Consider the following 27793-nt stretch of genomic DNA (forward strand, 5'->3'; position numbering starts at 1 on the left):
TTATGGTCCATGTTTCTTGTCCAGGTCTGGTCCAGGTCTCTTGTCCAGGTCTGGTCCAGGTGTCTTGTCCAGGTCATGTCCAGGTCTCTTGACCAGGTCATGTCCAGGTCTGGTCCAGGTCTCTTGTCCAGGTAATGTCCAGGTCACGTCCAGGTGTGGTCCATGGCTCTTGTCCAGGTCTGGTCCAGGTCTGGTCCAGGTCTCTTGTCCAGGTCTGGTCCAGGTGTCTTGTCCAGGTCATGTCCAGGTCTGGTCCAGGTGTCTTGTCCAGGTAATGTCTATGTCTGGTCCAGGTCTCTTGTCCAGGTGTGGTCCATGTATCTTGTCCAGGTAATGTCCAGGTTTGGTCCAGATCTCATGTCCAGGTCATGTCCAGGTCTTGTTCAGGTCTGGTCCATGTCTTTTGTCCAGGTCTGTAGTCCAGGTCTCTTTTCCAGGTCTCTAGTCCAGGTTTCTGGTCCAGGTCTGTAGTCCAGGTCTGTAGTCCAGGTTTCTGGTCCAGGTCATGTTTATCAAGGACTCACGTGACAATGTTCCTCCGTAGCAGCCACGCCCTCTTCCGGTTCCAGAGGAAACCCTCCCTGTTAGCTGTTAGCATCTTAGCCGGACCAGACAGGAGGAACCGGCGAACCTTGCAATAAAACCGCGGCAAGGAGGAAGAAATGAGCCTGAAGGAGGACATCAGAGGACCGCGCTGACCAAACAGCGAGTGTCGCGCTGCTTACACCTGCTTCCAGGTATCCGGACCCGTCCCAGACCAACCGAAAGCAGGAAAACAGCCCCCCCCCCCCCCCCCCCCCCCCGTGGCCTCATTGCTCGACATGTAAAGCAGAAACAGGCCTGGGCAATGGGTTAGTGAACCCTAACCCTGGACAGAGGACAGAAAGGGGCTTTCCTTCTCCCTTACCCTGGCTCTGTCAGCAGCTGGGACTAACCTGGAGTCCCAGACAAACTTCAGGCGTGTTAGCATGATAGCTGCATCCTCCCATTGGTTTGAACGAGGAAGACTTGCTAACGTTAGCCTAGCTTCAGTTTCACATCCATGTAGAGAAATTTTACAAACTTATCAGCTTGCAGATTTAATCAGGAAAGACTGCTTAGTATGCTTTAGTAGTGATGGATTTTGGATTGTTCCTGGACCAGGTCTGGTGAGACGTTGAGATATGTAGGATATTGAGACGTGTGGTGAAACGTTGAAACATCTGATGGAATGTTGAGACATCTGGGATGTTAGGACGTAGGATGTTGTTGAGACACCTCGCAAGGCGTTTAGGCACACGTTGAGACGTGTGGTGGAACGTTGAGACGTGTGATGGGACGTTGAGACGTGTGGTGGAACGTTGAGACGTGTGGTGGAACGTTGAGACGTGTGGTGGAACGTTGAGACTTGTGATGGGACGTTGAGACGTGTGGTGGAACGTTGAGACGTGTGATGGGACGTTGAGACGTGTGGTGGAACGTTGAGACGTATGATGGGACGTTGAGACGTGTGGTGGAACGTTGAGACGTATGATGGGACGTTGAGACGTGTGGTGGAACGTTGAGACGTGTGGTGGAACGTTGAGACTTGTGATGGGACGTTGAGACGTGTGGTGGGACGTTGAGACGTGTGGTGGAACGTTGAGACGTGTGATGGGACGTTGAGACGTGTGGTGGAACGTTGAGACGTATGATGGGACGTTGAGACGTGTGGTGGAACGTTGAGACGTATGATGGGACGTTGAGACGTGTGGTGGAACGTTGAGACGTCTGATGGAACGTTGAGACGTCTGATGGGACGTTGAGACGTGTGGTGGATCATTGAGACATGTGATGGAACGTTGAGATGTGTGGTGGAACGTAGAGACGTGTGGTGGAACGTTAAGATGTGAGAGACGTTGAGACGTGATGGAACGTTGAGACGTGATGGAACGTTGAGACGTGTGGTGGGACGTTGAGACGTAGGGTGGAACGTTAAGACGTGTGGTGGAACGTTGAGACGTAGGGTGGAACGTTGAGACGTGTGGTGGAACGTTGAGACGTGTGGTGGGACGTTGAGACGTGTGGTGGAACGTTGAGACGTGTGGTGGAACGTTGAGACGTGTGGTGGAACGTTGAGACTTGTGATGGGACGTTGAGACGTGTGGTGGAACGTTGAGACGTATGATGGGACATTGAGACGTGTGGTGGAACGTTGAGACGTGTGATGGGACGTTGAGATGTGTGGTGGAACGTTGAGACGTATGATGGGACGTTGAGACGTGTGGTGGAACGTTGAGACGTATGATGGGACGTTGAGACGTGTGGTGGAACGTTGAGACGTGTGATGGGACGTTGAGACTTGTGGTGGAACGTTGAGACGTCTGATGGAACGTTGAGACGTGATGGAACGTTGAGACGTGTGGTGGATCATTGAGACATGTGATGGAACGTTGAGACGTGTGGTGGAACGTAGAGACGTGTGGTGGAACGTTAAGACGTGAGAGACGTTGAGACGTGATGGAACGTTGAGACGTGATGGAACGTTGAGACGTGTGGTGGGACGTTGAGACGTGTGGTGGGACGTTGAGACGTAGGGTGGGACGTTGAGACGTGTGGTGGGACGTTGAGACGTAGGGTGGAACGTTAAGACGTGTGGTGGAACGTTGAGACGTAGGGTGGAACGTTGAGACGTGTGGTGGAACGTTGAGACGTGTGGTGGGATGTTGAGACGTGTGGTGGGATGTTGAGACGTAGGGTGGAACGTTGAGACGTGTGGTGGAACGTTGAGACGTGTGGTGGGATGTTGAGACGTGTGGTGGAACGTAGAGACGTGTGGTGGGATGTTGAGACAATCAGACGTATAGTGGAACGTTGAGACGTGTGGTGGGACGTTGAGACGTGTGGTGGAACGTTGAGACGTAGGGTGGAACGTTGAGACGTGTGGTGGAACGTTGAGACGTGTGGTGGAACATTGTGATATGTGGTGGGATGTTGAGACGTGTGGTGGGACGTTGAGACGTGTGGTGGAACGTTGTGATATGTGGTGGGACGTTGAGACGTGTGGTGGAACGTAGAGACGTGTGGTGGGACGTTGAGACAATCAGACGTATAGTGGAACGTTGAGACGTAGGGTGGAACGTTGAGACGTGTGGTGGAACGTTGAGACGTGTGGTGGAACGTTGAGACGTGTGGTGGAACGTTGAGACGTGTGGTGGAACGTTGAGACGTGTGGTGGGATGTTGAGACGTGTGGTGGGACGTTGAGACGTGTGGTGGAACGTAGAGACGTGTGGTGGGACGTTGAGACAATCAGACGTATAGTGGAACGTTGAGATGTGTGGTGGGACGTTGAGACATGTGGTGGAACGTTGACACGTGTGGTGGAACGTTGAGACGTGTGGTGGAACGTTGTGATATGTCGTGGGATGTTGAGACGTGTGGTGGGACGTTGAGACGTGTGGTGGAACGTTGAGACGTGTGGTGGAACGTTGAGACGTAGGGTGGGACGTTGAGACGTATGGTGGGACGTTGAGACGTGTGGTGGAACGTAGAGACGTGTGGTGGAACGTAGAGACGTGTGGTGGTACGTTGAGACGTAGGGTGGGACGTTGAGACGTATGGTGGGACGTTGAGACGTCTGATGGGACGTTGAGACGTGTGGTGGATCATTGAGACGTGTGATGGGACGTTGAGACGTGTGGTGGAACGTTGAGACGTATGATGGGACGTTGAGACGTGTGGTGGAACGTTGAGACGTATGATTGGACGTTGAGACGTGTGGTGGAACGTTGAGACGTCTGATGGGACGTTGAGACGTCTGATGGAACGTTGAGACGTCTGATGGAACGTTGAGACGTCTGATGGGACGTTGAGACGTCTGATGGGACGTTGAGACGTGTGGTGGATCATTGAGACGTGTGGTGGATCATTGAGACGTGTGGTGGATCGTTGAGACGTGTGGTGGATCGTTGAGACGTATGATGGGACGTTGAGACGTATGATGGGACGTTGAGACATATGATGGGACGTTGAGACGTGTGGTGGAACGTTGAGACGTCTGATGGGACGTTGAGACGTCTGATGGGACGTTGAGACGTCTGATGGAACGTTGAGACGTCTGATGGGACGTTGAGACGTATGATGGTACATTGAGACGTGTGGTGGAACGTTGAGACGTGTGATGGGACGTTGAGACATGTGGTGGAACGTTGAGACGTATGATGGGACGTTGAGACGTGTGGTGGAACGTTGAGACGTATGATGGGACGTTGAGACGTGTGGTGGAACGTTGAGACGTCTGATGGGATGTTGAGACGTGTGGTGGAACGTTGAGACGTGTGATGGGACGTTGAGACATGTGGTGGAACGTTGAGACGTATGATGGGACGTTGAGACTGGTGGTGGAATGTTGAGACGTCTGATGGGACGTTGAGACGTCTGATGGAACGTTGAGACGTCTGATGGGACGTTGAGACGTCTGATGGTACGTTGAGACGTGTGGTGGAACGTTGAGACATGTGATGGGACGTTGAGACGTGTGATGGGACGTTGAGACGTGTGGTGGAACGTTGAGACGTATGATGGGACGTTGAGACGTGTGGTGGAACGTTGAGACATCTGATGGGACGTTGTGACGTCTGATGGAACGTTAAGACGTCTGATGGGACGTTGAGACGTGTGGTGGAACGTTGAGACATCTGATGGGACGTTGAGACGTCTGATGGAACGTTAAGACGTCTGATGGGACGTTGAGACGTCTGATGGGACGTTGAGACGTCTGATGGGACGTTGAGACATGTGGTGGGACGTTGAGACGTATGGTGGGACGTTGAGACGTGTGGTGGGACGTTGAGACGTGTGGTGGGACGTTGAGACGTAGGGTGGAACGTTGAGACGTATGGTGGGACGTTGAGACGTATGGTGGGACGTTGAGACGTATGGTGGGGTGGGACGTTGAGACGTGTGGTGGGACGTTGAGACGTGTGGTGGGACGTTGAGACGTGTGGTGGGACGTTGAGACGTGTGGTGGAACGTTGAGACGCGTGGTGGGACGTTGAGACATGTGGTAGGACGTTGAGACGTGTGGTGGGACGTTGAGACGTATGGTGGAACGTAGAGACGTGTGGTGGAACGTTGAGACGTGTGGTGGAACGTTGAGACATGTGGTGGGACGTTGAGACGTATGGTGGGACGTTGAGACGTGTGGTGGAACGTTGAGACATGTGGGACGTTGAGACGTGTGGTGGGACGTTGAGACGTGTGGTGGGACGTTGAGACGTAGGGTGGAACGTTGAGACGTATGGTGGGACGTTGAGACGTGTGGTGGAACGTTGAGACGTATGATGGTATGTTGAGACGTGTGGTGGAACGTTGAGACGTGTGATGGGACGTTGAGACGTGTGGTGGAACGTTGAGACGTATGATGGGACGTTGAGACGTGTGGTGGAACGTTGAGACGTCTGATGGAACGTTGAGACGTCTGATGGAACGTTGAGACGTCTGATGGGACGTTGAGACGTCTGATGGGACGTTGAGACGTGTGGTGGATCATTGAGACGTGTGATGGGACATTGAGACGTGTGGTGGAACGTTGAGACGTATGATGGGACGTTGAGACGTGTGGTGGAACGTTGAGACGTATGATGGGACGTTGAGACGTCTAATGGAACGTTGAGACGTCTGATGGAACGTTGAGACGTCTGATGGAACGTTGAGACGTCTGATGGGACGTTGAGACGTCTGATGCGACGTTGAGACGTGTGGTGGATCATTGAGACGTGTGATGGGACGTTGAGACGTGTGGTGGAACGTTGAGACGTGTGATGGGACGTTGAGACGTGTGGTGGAACGTTGAGACGTATGATGGGACGTTGAGACGTGTGGTGGAACGTTGAGACGTCTGATGGGACGATGAGACGTCTGATGGAACGTTGAGACGTCTGATGGGACGTTGAGACGTCTGATGGGACGTTGAGACGTGTGGTGGATCATTGAGACGTGTGATGGGACGTTGAGACGTGTGGTGGAACGTTGAGACGTATGATGGGACGTTGAGACGTGTGGTGGAACGTTGAGACGTATGATGGGACGTTGAGACGTCTGATGGGACGTTGAGACGTCTGATGGGACGTTGAGACGTGTGGTGGAACGTTGAGACGTGTGATGGGACGTTGAGACGTCTGATGGAACGTTGAGACGTCTGATGGGACGTTGAGACGTCTGATGGGACGTTGAGACGTTTGGTGGATCATTGAGACGTGTGGTGGGACGTTGAGACGTGTGGTGGGACGTTGAGACGTAGGGTGGAACGTTGAGACGTATGGTGGGACGTTGAGACGTATGGTGGGACGTTGAGACGTATGGTGGGGTGGGACGTTGAGACGTGTGGTGGGACGTTGTGATATGTCGTGGGATGTTGAGACGTGTGGTGGGACGTTGAGACGTGTGGTGGAACGTTGAGACGTGTGGTGGAACGTTGAGACGTAGGGTGGGACGTTGAGACGTATGGTGGGACGTTGAGACGTGTGGTGGAACGTAGAGACGTGTGGTGGAACGTAGAGACGTGTGGTGGTACGTTGAGACGTAGGGTGGGACGTTGAGACGTATGGTGGGACGTTGAGACGTCTGATGGGACGTTGAGACGTGTGGTGGATCATTGAGACGTGTGATGGGACGTTGAGACGTGTGGTGGAACGTTGAGACGTATGATGGGACGTTGAGACGTGTGGTGGAACGTTGAGACGTATGATTGGACGTTGAGACGTGTGGTGGAACGTTGAGACGTCTGATGGGACGTTGAGACGTCTGATGGAACGTTGAGACGTCTGATGGAACGTTGAGACGTCTGATGGGACGTTGAGACGTCTGATGGGACGTTGAGACGTGTGGTGGATCATTGAGACGTGTGGTGGATCATTGAGACGTGTGGTGGATCGTTGAGACGTATGATGGGACGTTGAGACGTATGATGGGACGTTGAGACATATGATGGGACGTTGAGACGTGTGGTGGAACGTTGAGACGTCTGATGGGACGTTGAGACGTCTGATGGGACGTTGAGACGTCTGATGGGACGTTGAGACGTATGATGGTACATTGAGACGTGTGGTGGAACGTTGAGACGTGTGATGGGACGTTGAGACATGTGGTGGAACGTTGAGACGTATGATGGGACGTTGAGACGTGTGGTGGAACGTTGAGACGTATGATGGGACGTTGAGACGTGTGGTGGAACGTTGAGACGTCTGATGGGATGTTGAGACGTGTGGTGGAACGTTGAGACGTGTGATGGGACGTTGAGACATGTGGTGGAACGTTGAGACGTATGATGGGACGTTGAGACAGGTGGTGGAATGTTGAGACGTCTGATGGGACGTTGAGACGTCTGATGGAACGTTGAGACGTCTGATGGGACGTTGAGACGTCTGATGGTACGTTGAGACGTGTGGTGGAACGTTGAGACGTGTGATGGGACGTTGAGACTTGTGGCGGAACGTTGAGACGTATGATGGGACGTTGAGACGTGTGGTGGAACGTTGAGACATCTGATGGGACGTTGTGACGTCTGATGGAACGTTAAGACGTCTGATGGGACGTTGAGACGTGTGGTGGAACGTTGAGACATCTGATGGGACGTTGAGACGTCTGATGGAACGTTAAGACGTCTGATGGGACGTTGAGACGTCTGATGGGACGTTGAGACGTGTGGTGGGACGTTGAGACGTAGGGTGGAACGTTGAGACGTGTGGTGGGACGTTGAGACGTAGGGTGGAACGTTGAGACGTGTCGTGGAACGTTGAGACGTGTGGTGGAACGTTGTGATATGTGGTGGGATGTTGATACGTGTGGTTGGACGTTGAGACATGTGGTGGGACGTTGAGACGTATGGTGGGACGTTGAGACGTGTGGTGGGACGTTGAGACGTGTGGTGGGACGTTGAGACGTATGGTGGGAAGTTGAGACGTGTGGTGGAACGTTGAGACGTATGGTGGGACGTTGAGTCGTGTGGTGGGACGTTGAGACATGTGGTGGGATGTTGAGACATGTGGTGGGACGTTGAGACGTGTGGTGGGACGTTGAGACGTGTGGTGGAACGTTGAGACATGTGGTGGGACGTTGAGACGTATGGTGGGACGTTGAGACGTGTGGTGGAACGTTGAGACATGTGGGACGTTGAGACGTGTGGTGGGACGTTGAGACGTGTGGTGGGACGTTGAGACGTAGGGTGGAACGTTGAGACGTATGGTGGGACGTTGAGACGTATGGTGGGACGTTGAGACGTATGGTGGGGTGGGACGTTGAGACGTGTGGTGGGACGTTGAGACGTGTGGTGGGACGTTGAGACGTGTGGTGGGACGTTGAGACGTGTGGTGGAACGTTGAGACGCGTGGTGGGACGTTGAGACATGTGGTAGGACGTTGAGACGTGTGGTGGGACGTTGAGACGTATGGTGGAACGTAGAGACGTGTGGTGGAACGTTGAGACGTGTGGTGGAACGTTGAGACATGTGGTGGGACGTTGAGACGTATGGTGGGACGTTGAGACGTGTGGTGGGACGTTGAGACGTGTGGTGGGACGTTGAGACGTAGGGTGGAACGTTGAGACGTATGGTGGGACGTTGAGACGTGTGGTGGAACGTTGAGACGTATGATGGTATGTTGAGACGTGTGGTGGAACGTTGAGACGTATGGTGGGACGTTGAGACGTATGGTGGGGTGGGACGTTGAGACATGTGGTGGGATGTTGAGACATGTGGTGGGACGTTGAGACGTGTGGTGGGACGTTGAGACGTGTGGTGGAACGTTGAGACATGTGGTGGGACGTTGAGACGTATGGTGGGACGTTGAGACGTGTGGTGGAACGTTGAGACATGTGGGACGTTGAGACGTGTGGTGGGACGTTGAGACGTGTGGTGGGACGTTGAGACGTAGGGTGGAACGTTGAGACGTATGGTGGGACGTTGAGACGTATGGTGGGACGTTGAGACGTATGGTGGGGTGGGACGTTGAGACGTATGGTGGGGTGGGACGTTGAGACGTGTGGTGGGACGTTGAGACGTGTGGTGGGACGTTGAGACGTGTGGTGGAACGTTGAGACGCGTGGTGGGACGTTGAGACATGTGGTAGGACGTTGAGACGTGTGGTGGGACGTTGAGACGTATGGTGGAACGTAGAGACGTGTGGTGGAACGTTGAGACGTGTGGTGGAACGTTGAGACGTGTGGTGGGACGTTGAGACGTATGGTGGGACGTTGAGACGTGTGGTGGGACGTTGAGACGTGTGGTGGGACGTTGAGACGTAGGGTGGAACGTTGAGACGTATGGTGGGACGTTGAGACGTGTGGTGGAACGTTGAGACGTATGATGGTATGTTGAGACGTGTGGTGGAACGTTAAGACGTGTGATGGGACGTTGAGACGTGTGGTGGAACGTTGAGACGTATGATGGGACGTTGAGACGTGTGGTGGAACGTTGAGACGTCTGATGGAACGTTGAGACGTCTGATGGAACGTTGAGACGTCTGATGGGACGTTGAGACGTCTGATGGGACGTTGAGACGTGTGGTGGATCATTGAGACGTGTGATGGGACATTGAGACGTGTGGTGGAACGTTGAGACGTATGATGGGACGTTGAGACGTGTGGTGGAACGTTGAGACGTATGATGGGACGTTGAGACGTCTAATTGAACGTTGAGACGTCTGATGGAACGTTGAGACGTCTGATGGAACGTTGAGACGTCTGATGGGACGTTGAGACGTCTGATGCGACGTTGAGACGTGTGGTGGATCATTGAGACGTGTGATGGGACGTTGAGACGTGTGGTGGAACGTTGAGACGTATGATGGGACGTTGAGACGTGTGGTGGAACGTTGAGACGTATGATGGGACGTTGAGACGTGTGGTGGAACGTTGAGACGTCTGATGGGACGATGAGACGTCTGATGGAACGTTGAGACGTCTGATGGGACGTTGAGACGTCTGATGGGACGTTGAGACGTGTGGTGGATCATTGAGACGTGTGATGGGACGTTGAGACGTGTGGTGGAACGTTGAGACGTATGATGGGACGTTGAGACGTGTGGTGGAACGTTGAGACGTATGATGGGACGTTGAGACGTCTGATGGGACGTTGAGACGTCTGATGGGACGTTGAGACGTGTGGTGGAACGTTGAGACGTGTGATGGGACGTTGAGACGTCTGATGGAACGTTGAGACGTCTGATGGGACGTTGAGACGTCTGATGGGACGTTGAGACGTTTGGTGGATCATTGAGACGTGTGGTGGGACGTTGAGACGTGTGGTGGGACGTTGAGACGTAGGGTGGAACGTTGAGACGTATGGTGGGACGTTGAGACGTATGGTGGGACGTTGAGACGTATGGTGGGGTGGGACGTTGAGACGTGTGGTGGGACGTTGAGACGTGTGGTGGGACGTTGAGACGTGTGGTGGGACGTTGAGACGTGTGGTGGAACGTTGAGACGCGTGGTGGGACGTTGAGACATGTGGTAGGACGTTGAGACGTGTGGTGGGACGTTGAGACGTATGGTGGAACGTAGAGACGTGTGGTGGAACGTTGAGACGTGTGGTGGAACGTTGAGACATGTGGTGGGACGTTGAGACGTATGGTGGGACGTTGAGACGTGTGGTGGAACGTTGAGACATGTGGGACGTTGAGACGTGTGGTGGGACGTTGAGACGTGTGGTGGGACGTTGAGACGTAGGGTGGAACGTTGAGACGTATGGTGGGACGTTGAGACGTGTGGTGGAACGTTGAGACGTATGATGGTATGTTGAGACGTGTGGTGGAACGTTGAGACGTGTGATGGGACGTTGAGACGTGTGGTGGAACGTTGAGACGTATGATGGGACGTTGAGACGTGTGGTGGAACGTTGAGACGTCTGATGGAACGTTGAGACGTCTGATGGAACGTTGAGACGTCTGATGGGACGTTGAGACGTCTGATGGGACGTTGAGACGTGTGGTGGATCATTGAGACGTGTGATGGGACATTGAGACGTGTGGTGGAACGTTGAGACGTATGATGGGACGTTGAGACGTGTGGTGGAACGTTGAGACGTATGATGGGACGTTGAGACGTCTAATGGAACGTTGAGACGTCTGATGGAACGTTGAGACGTCTGATGGAACGTTGAGACGTCTGATGGGACGTTGAGACGTCTGATGCGACGTTGAGACGTGTGGTGGATCATTGAGACGTGTGATGGGACGTTGAGACGTGTGGTGGAACGTTGAGACGTATGATGGGACGTTGAGACGTGTGGTGGAACGTTGAGACGTATGATGGGACGTTGAGACGTGTGGTGGAACGTTGAGACGTCTGATGGGACGATGAGACGTCTGATGGAACGTTGAGACGTCTGATGGGACGTTGAGACGTCTGATGGGACGTTGAGACGTGTGGTGGATCATTGAGACGTGTGATGGGACGTTGAGACGTGTGGTGGAACGTTGAGACGTATGATGGGACGTTGAGACGTGTGGTGGAACGTTGAGACGTATGATGGGACGTTGAGACGTCTGATGGGACGTTGAGATGTCTGATGGGACGTTGAGACGTGTGGTGGAACGTTGAGACGTGTGATGGGACGTTGAGACGTGTGGTGGAACGTTGAGACGTATGATGGGACGTTGAGACGTGTGGTGGAAAGTTGAGACATCTGATGGGACGTTGAGACGTCTGATGGAACGTTAAGACGTCTGATGGGACGTTGAGACGTGTGGTGGGACGTTGAGACGTAGGGTGGAACCTTGAGACGTGTGGTGGGACGTTGAGACGTAGGGTGGAACGTTGAGACGTGTCGTGGAACGTTGAGACGTGTGGTGGAACGTTGTGATATGTGGTGGGATGTTGATACGTGTGGTTGGACGTTGAGACATGTGGTGGGACGTTGAGACGTATGGTGGGACGTTGAGACGTGTGGTGGGACGTTGAGACGTGTGGTGGGACGTTGAGACGTATGGTGGGACGTTGAGACGTGTGGTGGAACGTTGAGACGTAGGGTGGGACGTTGAGACGTATGGTGGGACGTTGAGACGTGTGGTGGAACGTTGAGACGTGTGGTGGGACGTTGAGACGTGTGGTGGAACGTTGAGACGTGTGGTGGAACGTTGAGACGTGTGGTGGGACGTTGAGACGTGTGGTGGAACGTTGAGACGTGTGGTGGAACGTTGAGACGTGTGGTGGGACGTTGAGACGTATGGTGGGACGTTGAGACGTGTGGTGGAACGTTGAGACGTGTGGTGGGACGTTGAGACGTGTGGTGGGACGTTGAGACGTAGGGTGGAACGTTGAGACGTATGGTGGGACGTTGAGACGTGTGGTGGAACATTGAGACGTATGATGGTATGTTGAGACGTGTGGTGGAACGTTGAGACGTGTGGTGGAACGTTGAGACGTGTGATGGGACGTTGAGACGTGTGGTGGAACGTTGAGACGTATGATGGTATGTTGAGACGTGTGGTGGAACGTTGAGACGTATGATGGTATGATGAGACGTGTGGTGGAACGTTGAGACGTATGGTGGGACGTTGAGACGTGTGGTGGAACGTTGAGACGTGTGATGGTATGTTGAGACGTGTGGTGGGACGTTGAGACGTGTGGTGGAACGTTGAGACGTGTGGTGGGACGTTGAGACGTGTGGTGGAACGTTGAGACGTGTGGTGGGACGTTGAGACGTATGGTGGGACGTTGAGACGTGTGGTGGAACGTTGAGACGTAGGGTGGAACGTTGAGACGTATGGTGGGACGTTGAGACGTGTGGTGGAACGTTGAGACGTGTGGTGGGACGTTGAGACGTGTGGTGGGACGTTGAGACGTAGGGTGGAACGTTGAGACGTATGGTGGGACGTTGAGACGTGTGGTGGAACGTTGAGACGTATGATGGTATGTTAAGACGTGTGGTGGAACGTTGAGACGTGTGATGGGACGTTGAGACGTGTGGTGGAACGTTGAGACGTATGATGGGACGTTGAGACGTGTGGTGGAACGTTGAGACGTCTGAAGGGGCGTTGAGACGTCTGATGGAACGTTGAGACGTCTGATGGAACGTTGAGACGTCTGATGGGACGTTGAGACGTCTGATGGGACGTTGAGACGTGTGGTGGATCATTGAGACGTGTGATGGGACATTGAGACGTGTGGTGGAACGTTGAGACGTCTGATGGGACGTTGAGACGTGTGGTGGGACGTTGAGACGTGTGGTGGAACGTTGAGACGTATGATGGGACGTTGAGACGTCTGATGGAACGTTGAGACGTCTGATGGAACGTTGAGACGTCTGATGGGACGTTGAGACGTCTGATGGGACGTTGAGACGTGTGGTGGGACGTTGAGACGTGTGGTGGAACGTTGAGACGTATGATGGGACGTTGAGACGTCTGATGGGACGTTGAGACGTGTGGTGGAACGTTGAGACGTGTGATGGGACGTTGAGACGTGGTGGAACGTTGAGACATGTGGTGGAACGTTGAGACGTATGATGGGACGTTGAGACGTGTGGTGGAACGTTGAGACGTCTGATGGGACGTTGAGACGTCTGATGGAACGTTGAGACGTCTGATGGGACGTTGAGACGTCTGATGGTACGTTGAGACGTGTGGTGGAACGTTGAGACGTGTGATGGGACGTTGAGACGTGTGGTGGAACGTTGAGACGTATGATGGGACGTTGAGACGTGTGGTGGAACGTTGAGACATCTGATGGGACGTTGTGACGTCTGATGGAACGTTAAGACGTCTGATGGGACGTTGAGACGTGTGGTGGGACGTTGAGACGTCTGATGGGACGTTGAGACGTGTGGTGGATCATTGAGACGTGTGATGGGACATTGAGACGTGTGGTGGAACGTTGAGACGTATGATGGGACGTTGAGACGTGTGGTGGGACGTTGAGACGTGTGGTGGAACGTTGAGACGTATGATGGGACGTTGAGACGTCTGATGGAACGTTGAGACGTCTGATGGAACGTTGAGACGTCTGATGGGACGTTGAGACGTCTGATGGGACGTTGAGACGTGTGGTGGGACGTTGAGACGTGTGGTGGAACGTTGAGACGTATGATGGGACGTTGAGACGTCTGATGGGACGTTGAGACGTGTGGTGGAACGTTGAGACGTGTGATGGGACGTTGAGACGTGGTGGAACGTTGAGACATGTGGTGGAACGTTGAGACGTATGATGGGACGTTGAGACGTGTGGTGGAACGTTGAGACGTCTGATGGGACGTTGAGACGTCTGATGGAACGTTGAGACGTCTGATGGGACGTTGAGACGTGTGGTGGTACGTCAAGACGTGTGGTGGAACGTCGAGACGTATGATGGGACGTTGAGACGTCTGATGGAACGTTGAGACGTCTGATGGAACGTTGAGACGTCTGATGGGACGTTGAGACGTGTGGTGGAACGTTGAGACGTGTGATGGGACGTTGAGACGTGGTGGAACGTTGAGACATGTGGTGGAACGTTGAGACGTATGATGGGACGTTGAGACGTGTGGTGGAACGTTGAGACGTCTGATGGGACGTTGAGACGTCTGATGGAACGTTGAGACGTCTGATGGGACGTTGAGACGTGTGGTGGTACGTCAAGACGTGTGGTGGAACGTTGAGACGTATGATGGGACGTTGAGACGTCTGATGGAACGTTGAGACGTCTGATGGAACGTTGAGACGTCTGATGGGACGTTGAGACGTTGTGGAACGTTGAGACATGTGGTGGAACGTTGAGACGTATGATGGGACGTTGAGACGTGTGGTGGAACGTTGAGACGTCTGATGGGACGTTGAGACGTCTGATGGAACGTTGAGACGTCTGATGGGACGTTGAGACGTCTGATGGTACGTTGAGACGTGTGGTGGAACGTTGAGACGTGTGATGGGACGTTGAGACGTGTGGTGGAACGTTGAGACGTATGATGGGACGTTGAGACGTGTGGTGGAACGTTGAGACATCTGATGGGACGTTGTGACGTCTGATGGAACGTTAAGACGTCTGATGGGACGTTGAGACGTGTGGTGGGACGTTGAGACGTCTGATGGGACGTTGAGACGTGTGGTGGATCATTGAGACGTGTGATGGGACATTGAGACGTGTGGTGGAACGTTGAGACGTATGATGGGACGTTGAGACGTGTGGTGGGACGTTGAGACGTGTGGTGGAACGTTGAGACGTATGATGGGACGTTGAGACGTCTGATGGAACGTTGAGACGTCTGATGGAACGTTGAGACGTCTGATGGGACGTTGAGACGTCTGATGGGACGTTGAGACGTGTGGTGGGACGTTGAGACGTGTGGTGGAACGTTGAGACGTATGATGGGACGTTGAGACGTCTGATGGGACGTTGAGACGTGTGGTGGAACGTTGAGACGTGTGATGGGACGTTGAGACGTGGTGGAACGTTGAGACATGTGGTGGAACGTTGAGACGTATGATGGGACGTTGAGACGTGTGGTGGAACGTTGAGACGTCTGATGGGACGTTGAGACGTCTGATGGAACGTTGAGACGTCTGATGGGACGTTGAGACGTGTGGTGGTACGTTGAGACGTTTGGTGGAACGTTGAGACGTATGATGGGACGTTGAGACGTCTGATGGAACGTTGAGACGTCTGATGGAACGTTGAGACGTCTGATGGGACGTTGAGACGTCTGATGGGACGTTGAGACGTGTGGTGGGACGTTGAGACGTGTGGTGGAACGTTGAGACGTATGATGGGACGTTGAGACGTCTGATGGGACGTTGAGACGTGTGGTGGAACGTTGAGACGTGTGATGGGACGTTGAGACGTGATGGAACGTTGAGACATGTGGTGGAACGTTGAGACGTATGATGGGACGTTGAGACGTGTGGTGGAACGTTGAGACGTCTGATGGGACGTTGAGACGTCTGATGGAACGTTGAGACGTCTGATGGGACGTTGAGACGTCTGATGGTACGTTGAGACGTGTGGTGGAACGTTGAGACGTGTGATGGGACGTTGAGACGTGTGGTGGAACGTTGAGACGTATGATGGGACGTTGAGACGTGTGGTGGAACGTTGAGACATCTGATGGGACGTTGTGACGTCTGATGGAACGTTAAGACGTCTGATGGGACGTTGAGACGTGTGGTGGGACGTTGAGACGTGTGATGGAACGTTGAGACGTGTGATGGGACGTTGAGACGTGGTGGAACGTTGAGACGTGTGGTGGAACGTTGAGACATCTGATGGGACGTTGAGACGTCTGATGGAACGTTAAGACGTCTGATGGGACGTTGAGACGTGTGGTGGGACGTTGAGACGTAGGGTGGAACCTTGAGACGTGTGGTGGGACGTTGAGACGTAGGGTGGAACCTTGAGACGTGTCGTGGAACGTTGAGACGTGTGGTGGAACGTTGTGATATGTGGTGGGATGTTGATACGTGTGGTTGGACGTTGAGACATGTGGTGGGACGTTGAGACGTATGGTGGGACGTTGAGACGTGTGGTGGGACGTTGAGACGTGTGGTGGGACGTTGAGACGTATGGTGGGACGTTGAGACGTGTGGTGGAACGTTGAGACGTATGGTGGGACGTTGAGACGTGTGGTGGGACGTTGAGACGTGTGGTGGGATGTTGAGACATGTGGTGGGACGTTGAGACGTGTGGTGGGACGTTGAGACGTGTGGTGGAACGTAGAGACGTGTGGTGGGACGTTGAGACGTGTGGTGGGACGTTGAGACGTATGGTGGGGTGGGACGTTGAGACGTGTGGTGGGACGTTGAGACGTGTGGTGTGACGTTGAGACGTGTGGTGGAACGTTGAGACGTGTGGTGGGACGTTGAGACATGTGGTAGGACGTTGAGACGTGTGGTGGGACGTTGAGACGTATGGTGGAACGTTGAGACGTGTGGTGGAACGTTGAGACGTGTGGTGGAACGTTGAGACATGTGGAGGGACGTTGAGACGTATGGTGGGACGTTGAGACGTGTGGTGGAACGTTGAGACATGTGGGACGTTGAGACGTGTGGTGGGACGTTGAGACGTGTGGTGGGACGTTGAGACGTGTGGTGGGACGTTGAGACGTAGGGTGGAACGTTGAGACGTATGGTGGGACGTTGAGACGTGTGGTGGAACGTTGAGACGTATGATGGTATGTTGAGACGTCTGATGGGACGTTGAGACGTGTGGTGGATCATTGAGACGTGTGATGGGACATTGAGACGTATGGTGGAACGTTGAGACGTATGATGGGACGTTGAGACGTGTGGTGGAACGTTGAGACGTATGATGGGACGTTGAGACGTGTGGTGGAACGTTGAGACGTCTGATGGGATGTTGAGACGTGTGGTGGAACGTTGAGACGTGTGATGGGACGTTGAGACATGTGGTGGAACGTTGAGACGTATGATGGGACGTTGAGACTGGTGGTGGAATGTTGAGACGTCTGATGGGACGTTGAGACGTCTGATGGAACGTTGAGACGTCTGATGGGACGTTGAGACGTCTGATGGTACGTTGAGACATGTGGTGGAACGTTGAGACGTGTGATGGGACGTTGAGACGTGTGGTGGAACGTTGAGACGTATGATGGGACGTTGAGACGTGTGGTGGAACGTTGAGACATCTGATGGGACGTTGTGACGTCTGATGGAACGTTAAGACGTCTGATGGGACGTTGAGACGTGTGGTGGAACGTTGAGACATCTGATGGGACGTTGAGACGTCTGATGGAACGTTAAGACGTCTGATGGGACGTTGAGACGTGTGGTGGGACGTTGAGACGTAGGATGGAACGTTGAGACGTGTGGTGGGACGTTGAGACGTAGGGTGGAACGTTGAGACGTGTCGTGGAACGTTGAGACGTGTGGTGGAACGTTGTGATATGTGGTGGGATGTTGATACGTGTGGTTGGACGTTGAGACATGTGGTGGGACGTTGAGACGTATGGTGGGACGTTGAGACGTGTGGTGGGACGTTGAGACGTGTGGTGGGACGTTGAGACGTATGGTGGGATGTTGAGACGTAGGGTGGAACGTTGAGACGTGTGATGGGACGTTGAGACGTGTGGTGGATCATTGAGACGTGTGATGGGACGTTGAGACGTGTGGTGGAACGTTGAGACGTATGATGGGACGTTGAGACGTGTGGTGGAACGTTGAGACGTATGATGGGACGTTGAGACGTCTGATGGGACGTTGAGACGTCTGATGGGACGTTGAGACGTGTGGTGGAACGTTGAGACGTGTGATGGGACGTTGAGACGTGTGGTGGAACGTTGAGACGTATGATGGGACGTTGAGACGTGTGGTGGAACGTTGAGACATCTGATGGGACGTTGAGACGTCTGATGGAACGTTAAGACGTCTGATGGGACGTTGAGACGTGTGGTGGGACGTTGAGACGTAGGGTGGAACCTTGAGACGTGTGGTGGGACGTTGAGACGTAGGGTGGAACGTTGAGACGTGTCGTGGAACGTTGAGACGTGTGGTGGAACGTTGTGATATGTGGTGGGATGTTGATACGTGTGGTTGGACGTTGAGACATGTGGTGGGACGTTGAGACGTATGGTGGGACGTTGAGACGTGTGGTGGGACGTTGAGACGTGTGGTGGGACGTTGAGACGTATGGTGGGACGTTGAGACGTGTGGTGGAACGTTGAGACGTAGGGTGGAACGTTCAGACGTATGGTGGGACGTTGAGACGTGTGGTGGAACGTTGAGACGTGTGGTGGGACGTTGAGACGTGTGGTGGAACGTTGAGACGTGTGGTGGAACGTTGAGACGTGTGGTGGGACGTTGAGACGTGTGGTGGAACGTTGAGACGTGTGGTGGGACGTTGAGACGTGTGGTGGAACGTTGAGACGTGTGGTGGAACGTTGAGACGTGTGGTGGGACGTTGAGACGTGTGGTGGAACGTTGAGACGTGTGGTGGGACGTTGAGACGTATGGTGGGACGTTGAGACGTGTGGTGGAACGTTGAGACGTGTGGTGGGACGTTGAGACGTGTGGTGGGACGTTGAGACGTAGGGTGGAACGTTGAGACGTATGGTGGGACGTTGAGACGTGTGGTGGAACATTGAGACGTATGATGGTATGTTGAGACGTGTGGTGGAACGTTGAGACGTGTGGTGGAACGTTGAGACGTGTGATGGGACGTTGAGACGTGTGGTGGAACGTTGAGACGTATGATGGTATGTTGAGACGTGTGGTGGAACGTTGAGACGTATGATGGTATGTTGAGACGTGTGGTGGAACGTTGAGACATATGGTGGGACGTTGAGACGTGTGGTGGAACGTTGAGACGTGTGATGGTATGTTGAGACGTGTGGTGGGACGTTGAGACGTGTGGTGGAACGTTGAGACGTGTGGTGGGACGTTGAGACGTGTGGTGGAACGTTGAGACGTGTGGTGGGACGTTGAGACGTATGGTGGGACGTTGAGACGTGTGGTGGAACGTTGAGACGTAGGGTGGAACGTTGAGACGTATGGTGGGACGTTGAGACGTGTGGTGGAACGTTGAGACGTGTGATGGGACGTTGAGACGTGTGGTGGAACGTTGAGACGTATGATGGGACGTTGAGACGTGTGGTGGAACGTTGAGACGTGTGGTGGGACGTTGAGACGTGTGGTGGGACGTTGAGACGTAGGGTGGAACGTTGAGACGTATGGTGGGACGTTGAGACGTGTGGTGGAACGTTGAGACGTATGATGGTATGTTGAGACGTGTGGTGGAACGTTGAGACGTGTGATGGGACGTTGAGACGTGTGGTGGAACGTTGAGACGTATGATGGGACGTTGAGACGTGTGGTGGAACGTTGAGACGTCTGAAGGGGCGTTGAGACGTCTGATGGAACGTTGAGATGTCTGATGGAACGTTGAGACGTCTGATGGGACGTTGAGACGTCTGATGGGACGTTGAGACGTGTGGTGGATCATTGAGACGTGTGATGGGACATTGAGACGTGTGGTGGAACGTTGAGACGTATGATGGGACGTTGAGACGTGTGGTGGGACGTTGAGACGTGTGGTGGAACGTTGAGACGTATGATGGGACGTTGAGACGTCTGATGGAACGTTGAGACGTCTGATGGAACGTTGAGACGTCTGATGGGACGTTGAGACGTCAGATGGGACGTTGAGACGTGTGGTGGGACGTTGAGACGTGTGGTGGAACGTTGAGACGTATGATGGGACGTTGAGACGTCTGATGGGACGTTGAGACGTGTGGTGGAACGTTGAGACGTGTGATGGGACGTTGAGACGTGGTGGAACGTTGAGACATGTGGTGGAACGTTGAGACGTATGATGGGACGTTGAGACGTGTGGTGGAACGTTGAGACGTCTGATGGGACGTTGAGACGTCTGATGGAACGTTGAGACGTCTGATGGGACGTTGAGACGTCTGATGGTACGTTGAGACGTGTGGTGGAACGTTGAGACGTGTGATGGGACGTTGAGACGTGTGGTGGAACGTTGAGACGTATGATGGGACGTTGAGACGTGTGGTGGAACGTTGAGACATCTGATGGGACGTTGTGACGTCTGATGGAACGTTAAGACGTCTGATGGGACGTTGAGACGTGTGGTGGAACGTTGAGACGTATGATGGGACGTTGAGACGTGTGGTGGAACGTTGAGACGTGTGGTGGAACGTTGAGACGTATGATGGGACGTTGAGACGTGTGGTGGAACGTTGAGACGTATGATGGGACGTTGAGACGTCTGATGGAACGTTGAGACGTCTGATGGAACGTTGAGACGTCTGATGGGACGTTGAGACGTCTGATGGGACGTTGAGACGTGTGGTGGGACGTTGAGACGTGTGGTGGAACGTTGAGACGTATGATGGGACGTTGAGACGTCTGATGGGACGTTGAGACGTGTGGTGGAACGTTGAGACGTGTGATGGGACGTTGAGACGTGGTGGAACGTTGAGACATGTGGTGGAACGTTGAGACGTATGATGGGACGTTGAGACGTGTGGTGGAACGTTGAGACGTCTGATGGGACGTTGAGACGTCTGATGGAACGTTGAGACGTCTGATGGGACGTTGAGACGTGTGGTGGTACGTCAAGACGTGTGGTGGAACGTTGAGACGTATGATGGGACGTTGAGACGTCTGATGGAACGTTGAGACGTCTGATGGAACGTTGAGACGTCTGATGGGACGTTGAGACGTCTGATGGGACATTGAGACGTGTGGTGGAACGTTGAGACGTGTGATGGGACGTTGAGACGTGGTGGAACGTTGAGACATGTGGTGGAACGTTGAGACGTATGATGGGACGTTGAGACGTGTGGTGGAACGTTGAGACGTCTGATGGGACGTTGAGACGTCTGATGGAACGTTGAGACGTCTGATGGGACGTTGAGACGTGTGGTGGTACGTCAAGACGTGTGGTGGAACGTTGAGACGTATGATGGGACGTTGAGACGTCTGATGGAACGTTGAGACGTCTGATGGAACGTTGAGACGTCTGATGGGACGTTGAGACGTTGTGGAACGTTGAGACATGTGGTGGAACGTTGAGACGTATGATGGGACGTTGAGACGTGTGGTGGAACGTTGAGACGTCTGATGGGACGTTGAGACGTCTGATGGAACGTTGAGACGTCTGATGGGACGTTGAGACGTCTGATGGTACGTTGAGACGTGTGGTGGAACGTTGAGACGTGTGATGGGACGTTGAGACGTGTGGTGGAACGTTGAGACGTATGATGGGACGTTGAGACGTGTGGTGGAACGTTGAGACATCTGATGGGACGTTGTGACGTCTGATGGAACGTTAAGACGTCTGATGGGACGTTGAGACGTGTGGTGGGACGTTGAGACGTCTGATGGGACGTTGAGACGTGTGGTGGATCATTGAGACGTGTGATGGGACATTGAGACGTGTGGTGGAACGTTGAGACGTATGATGGGACGTTGAGACGTGTGGTGGGACGTTGAGACGTGTGGTGGAACGTTGAGACGTATGATGGGACGTTGAGACGTCTGATGGAACGTTGAGACGTCTGATGGAACGTTGAGACGTCTGATGGGACGTTGAGACGTCTGATGGGACGTTGAGACGTGTGGTGGGACGTTGAGACGTGTGGTGGAACGTTGAGACGTATGATGGGACGTTGAGACGTCTGATGGGACGTTGAGACGTGTGGTGGAACGTTGAGACGTGTGATGGGACGTTGAGACGTGGTGGAACGTTGAGACATGTGGTGGAACGTTGAGACGTATGATGGGACGTTGAGACGTGTGGTGGTACGTTGAGACGTTTGGTGGAACGTTGAGACGTATGATGGGACGTTGAGACGTCTGATGGAACGTTGAGACGTCTGATGGAACGTTGAGACGTCTGATGGGACGTTGAGACGTCTGATGGGACGTTGAGACGTGTGGTGGGACGTTGAGACGTGTGGTGGAACGTTGAGACGTATGATGGGACGTTGAGACGTCTGATGGGACGTTGAGACGTGTGGTGGAACGTTGAGACGTGTGATGGGACGTTGAGACGTGGTGGAACGTTGAGACATGTGGTGGAACGTTGAGACGTATGATGGGACGTTGAGACGTGTGGTGGAACGTTGAGACGTCTGATGGGACGTTGAGACGTCTGATGGAACGTTGAGACGTCTGATGGGACGTTGAGACGTCTGATGGTACGTTGAGACGTGTGGTGGAACGTTGAGACGTGTGATGGGACGTTGAGACGTGTGGTGGAACGTTGAGACGTATGATGGGACGTTGAGACGTGTGGTGGAACGTTGAGACATCTGATGGGACGTTGTGACGTCTGATGGAACGTTAAGACGTCTGATGGGACGTTGAGACGTGTGGTGGGACGTTGAGACGTGTGATGGAACGTTGAGACGTGTGATGGGACGTTGAGACGTGGTGGAACGTTGAGACGTGTGGTGGAACGTTGAGACATCTGATGGGACGTTGAGACGTCTGATGGAACGTTAAGACGTCTGATGGGACGTTGAGACGTGTGGTGGGACGTTGAGACGTAGGGTGGAACCTTGAGACGTGTGGTGGGACGTTGAGACGTAGGGTGGAACCTTGAGACGTGTCGTGGAACGTTGAGACGTGTGGTGGAACGTTGTGATATGTGGTGGGATGTTGATACGTGTGGTTGGACGTTGAGACATGTGGTGGGACGTTGAGACGTATGGTGGGACGTTGAGACGTGTGGTGGGACGTTGAGACGTGTGGTGGGACGTTGAGACGTATGGTGGGACGTTGAGACGTGTGGTGGAACGTTGAGACGTATGGTGGGACGTTGAGACGTGTGGTGGGACGTTGAGACGTGTGGTGGGATGTTGAGACATGTGGTGGGACGTTGAGACGTGTGGTGGGACGTTGAGACGTGTGGTGGAACGTAGAGACGTGTGGTGGGACGTTGAGACGTGTGGTGGGACGTTGAGACGTATGGTGGGGTGGGACGTTGAGACGTGTGGTGGGACGTTGAGACGTGTGGTGTGACGTTGAGACGTGTGGTGGAACGTTGAGACGTGTGGTGGGACGTTGAGACATGTGGTAGGACGTTGAGACGTGTGGTGGGACGTTGAGACGTATGGTGGAACGTTGAGACGTGTGGTGGAACGTTCGAGACGTGTGGTGGAACGTTGAGACATGTGGAGGGACGTTGAGACGTATGGTGGGACGTTGAGACGTGTGGTGGAACGTTGAGACATGTGGGACGTTGAGACGTGTGGTGGGACGTTGAGACGTGTGGTGGGACGTTGAGACGTCTGATGGGATGTTGAGACGTGTGGTGGAACGTTGAGACGTGTGATGGGACGTTGAGACATGTGGTGGAACGTTGAGACGTATGATGGGACGTTGAGACTGGTGGTGGAATGTTGAGACGTCTGATGGGACGTTGAGACGTCTGATGGAACGTTGAGACGTCTGATGGGACGTTGAGACGTCTGATGGTACGTTGAGACATGTGGTGGAACGTTGAGACGTGTGATGGGACGTTGAGACGTGTGGTGGAACGTTGAGACGTATGATGGGACGTTGAGACGTGTGGTGGAACGTTGAGACATCTGATGGGACGTTGTGACGTCTGATGGAACGTTAAGACGTCTGATGGGACGTTGAGACGTGTGGTGGAACGTTGAGACATCTGATGGGACGTTGAGACGTCTGATGGAACGTTAAGACGTCTGATGGGACGTTGAGACGTGTGGTGGGACGTTGAGACGTAGGATGGAACGTTGAGACGTGTGGTGGGACGTTGAGACGTAGGGTGGAACGTTGAGACGTGTCGTGGAACGTTGAGACGTGTGGTGGAACGTTGTGATATGTGGTGGGATGTTGATACGTGTGGTTGGACGTTGAGACATGTGGTGGGACGTTGAGACGTATGGTGGGACGTTGAGACGTGTGGTGGGACGTTGAGACGTGTGGTGGGACGTTGAGACGTATGGTGGGATGTTGAGACGTAGGGTGGAACGTTGAGACGTGTGGTGGAACGTTGAGACGTGTGGTGGAACGTTGTGATATGTGGTGGGATGTTGATACGTGTGGTTGGACGTTGAGACATGTGGTGGGACGTTGAGACGTATGGTGGGACGTTGAGACGTGTGGTGGGACGTTGAGACGTGTGGTGGGACGTTGAGACGTGTGGTGGGACGTTGAGACGTATGGTGGGATGTTGAGACGTGTGGTGGAACGTTGAGACGTATGGTGGGACGTTGAGACGTGTGGTGGGACGTTGAGACGTGTGGTGGGATGTTGAGACATGTGGTGGGACGTTGAGACGTGTGGTGGGACGTTGAGACGTGTGGTGGGACGTTGAGACGTATGGTGGGACGTTGAGACGTGTGGTGGAACGTTGAGACGTGTGGTGGAACGTTGAGACGTCTGATGGGACGATGAGACGTCTGATGGAACGTTGAGACGTCTGATGGGACGTTGAGACGTCTGATGGGACGTTGAGACGTGTGGTGGATCATTGAGACGTGTGATGGGACGTTGAGACGTGTGGTGGAACGTTGAGACGTATGATGGGACGTTGAGACGTGTGGTGGAACGTTGAGACGTATGATGGGACGTTGAGACGTCTGATGGGACGTTGAGACGTCTGATGGGACGTTGAGACGTGTGGTGGAACGTTGAGACGTGTGATGGGACGTTGAGACGTGTGGTGGAACGTTGAGACGTATGATGGGACGTTGAGACGTGTGGTGGAACGTTGAGACATCTGATGGGACGTTGAGACGTCTGATGGAACGTTAAGACGTCTGATGGGACGTTGAGACGTGTGGTGGGACGTTGAGACGTAGGGTGGAACCTTGAGACGTGTGGTGGGACGTTGAGACGTAGGGTGGAACGTTGAGACGTGTCGTGGAACGTTGAGACGTGTGGTGGAACGTTGTGATATGTGGTGGGATGTTGATACGTGTGGTTGGACGTTGAGACATGTGGTGGGACGTTGAGACGTATGGTGGGACGTTGAGACGTGTGGTGGGACGTTGAGACGTGTGGTGGGACGTTGAGACGTATGGTGGGACGTTGAGACGTGTGGTGGAACGTTGAGACGTAGGGTGGAACGTTCAGACGTATGGTGGGACGTTGAGACGTGTGGTGGAACGTTGAGACGTGTGGTGGGACGTTGAGACGTGTGGTGGAACGTTGAGACGTGTGGTGGAACGTTGAGACGTGTGGTGGGACGTTGAGACGTGTGGTGGAACGTTGAGACGTGTGGTGGGACGTTGAGACGTATGGTGGAACGTTGAGACGTGTGGTGGAACGTTGAGACGTGTGGTGGAACGTTGAGACATGTGGAGGGACGTTGAGACGTATGGTGGGACGTTGAGACGTGTGGTGGAACGTTGAGACATGTGGGACGTTGAGACGTGTGGTGGGACGTTGAGACGTGTGGTGGGACGTTGAGACGTGTGGTGGGACGTTGAGACGTAGGGTGGAACGTTGAGACGTATGGTGGGACGTTGAGACGTGTGGTGGAACGTTGAGACGTGTGGTGGGACGTTGAGACGTATGGTGGAACGTTGAGACGTGTGGTGGAACGTTGAGACGTGTGGTGGAACGTTGAGACATGTGGAGGGACGTTGAGACGTATGGTGGGACGTTGAGACGTGTGGTGGAACGTTGAGACATGTGGGACGTTGAGACGTGTGGTGGGACGTTGAGACGTGTGGTGGGACGTTGAGACGTGTGGTGGGACGTTGAGACGTAGGGTGGAACGTTGAGACGTATGGTGGGACGTTGAGACGTGTGGTGGAACGTTGAGACGTATGATGGTATGTTGAGACGTCTGATGGGACGTTGAGACGTGTGGTGGATCATTGAGACGTGTGATGGGACATTGAGACGTGTGGTGGAACGTTGAGACGTATGATGGGACGTTGAGACGTGTAGTGGAACGTTGAGACGTATGATGGGACGTTGAGACGTGTGGTGGAACGTTGAGACGTCTGATGGGATGTTGAGACGTGTGGTGGAACGTTGAGACGTGTGATGGGACGTTGAGACATGTGGTGGAACGTTGAGACGTATGATGGGACGTTGAGACTGGTGGTGGAATGTTGAGACGTCTGATGGGACGTTGAGACGTCTGATGGAACGTTGAGACGTCTGATGGGACGTTGAGACGTCTGATGGTACGTTGAGACGTGTGGTGGAACGTTGAGACGTGTGATGGGACGTTGAGACGTGTGGTGGAACGTTGAGACGTATGATGGGACGTTGAGACGTGTGGTGGAACGTTGAGACATCTGATGGGACGTTGTGACGTCTGATGGAACTTTAAGACGTCTGATGGGACGTTGAGACGTGTGGTGGAACGTTGAGACATCTGATGGGACGTTGAGACGTCTGATGGAACGTTAAGACGTCTGATGGGACGTTGAGACGTGTGGTGGGACGTTGAGACGTAGGATGGAACGTTGAGACGTGTGGTGGGACGTTGAGACGTAGGGTGGAACGTTGAGACGTGTCGTGGAACGTTGAGACGTGTGGTGGAACGTTGTGATATGTGGTGGGACGTTGATACGTGTGGTTGGACGTTGAGACATGTGGTGGGACGTTGAGACGTATGGTGGGACGTTGAGACGTGTGGTGGGACGTTGAGACGTGTGGTGGGACGTTGAGACGTATGGTGGGATGTTGAGACGTAGGGTGGAACGTTGAGACGTGTGGTGGAACGTTGAGACGTGTGGTGGAACGTTGTGATATGTGGTGGGATGTTGATACGTGTGGTTGGACGTTGAGACGTGTGGTGGGACGTTGAGACGTATGGTGGGACGTTGAGACGTGTGGTGGGACGTTGAGACGTGTGGTGGGACGTTGAGACGTGTGGTGGGACGTTGAGACGTATGGTGGGATGTTGAGACGTGTGGTGGAACGTTGAGACGTCTGATGGAACGTTGAGACGTCTGATGGGACGTTGAGACGTCTGATGGGACGTTGAGACGTGTGGTGGATCATTGAGACTTGTGATGGGACGTTGAGACGTGTGGTGGAACGTTGAGACGTATGATGGGACGTTGAGACGTGTGGTGGAACGTTGAGACGTATGATGGGACGTTGAGACGTCTGATGGGACGTTGAGACGTCTGATGGGACGTTGAGACGTGTGGTGGAACGTTGAGACGTGTGATGGGACGTTGAGACGTGTGGTGGAACGTTGAGACGTATGATGGGACGTTGAGACGTGTGGTGGAACGTTGAGACATCTGATGGGACGTTGAGACGTCTGATGGAACGTTAAGACGTCTGATGGGACGTTGAGACGTGTGGTGGGACGTTGAGACGTAGGGTGGAACCTTGAGACGTGTGGTGGGACGTTGAGACGTAGGGTGGAACGTTGAGACGTGT

At 53.7% G+C, this 27793-nt stretch overlaps 1 protein-coding gene across 1 annotated transcript in view; it reads left to right on the forward strand.

The window, feature by feature from the left end:
- Window positions 1-596: 596 nt before the first annotated feature.
- fer (fer (fps/fes related) tyrosine kinase) overlaps window positions 597-27793 on the forward strand; it is a 197861-nt gene continuing 170664 nt past the window's right edge. The window contains exon 1 of the mRNA XM_079257110.1: window positions 597-737. The gene's annotated coding sequence lies outside the window, so the exon portion shown is untranslated. The remainder of the gene's footprint in view (window positions 738-27793) is intronic.

The sequence above is a fragment of the Telmatherina bonti genome (genome assembly GCF_933228915.1).
Source record: "Telmatherina bonti genome assembly, chromosome: 17".
Classification (NCBI taxonomy): domain Eukaryota; kingdom Metazoa; phylum Chordata; class Actinopteri; order Atheriniformes; family Telmatherinidae; genus Telmatherina; species Telmatherina bonti.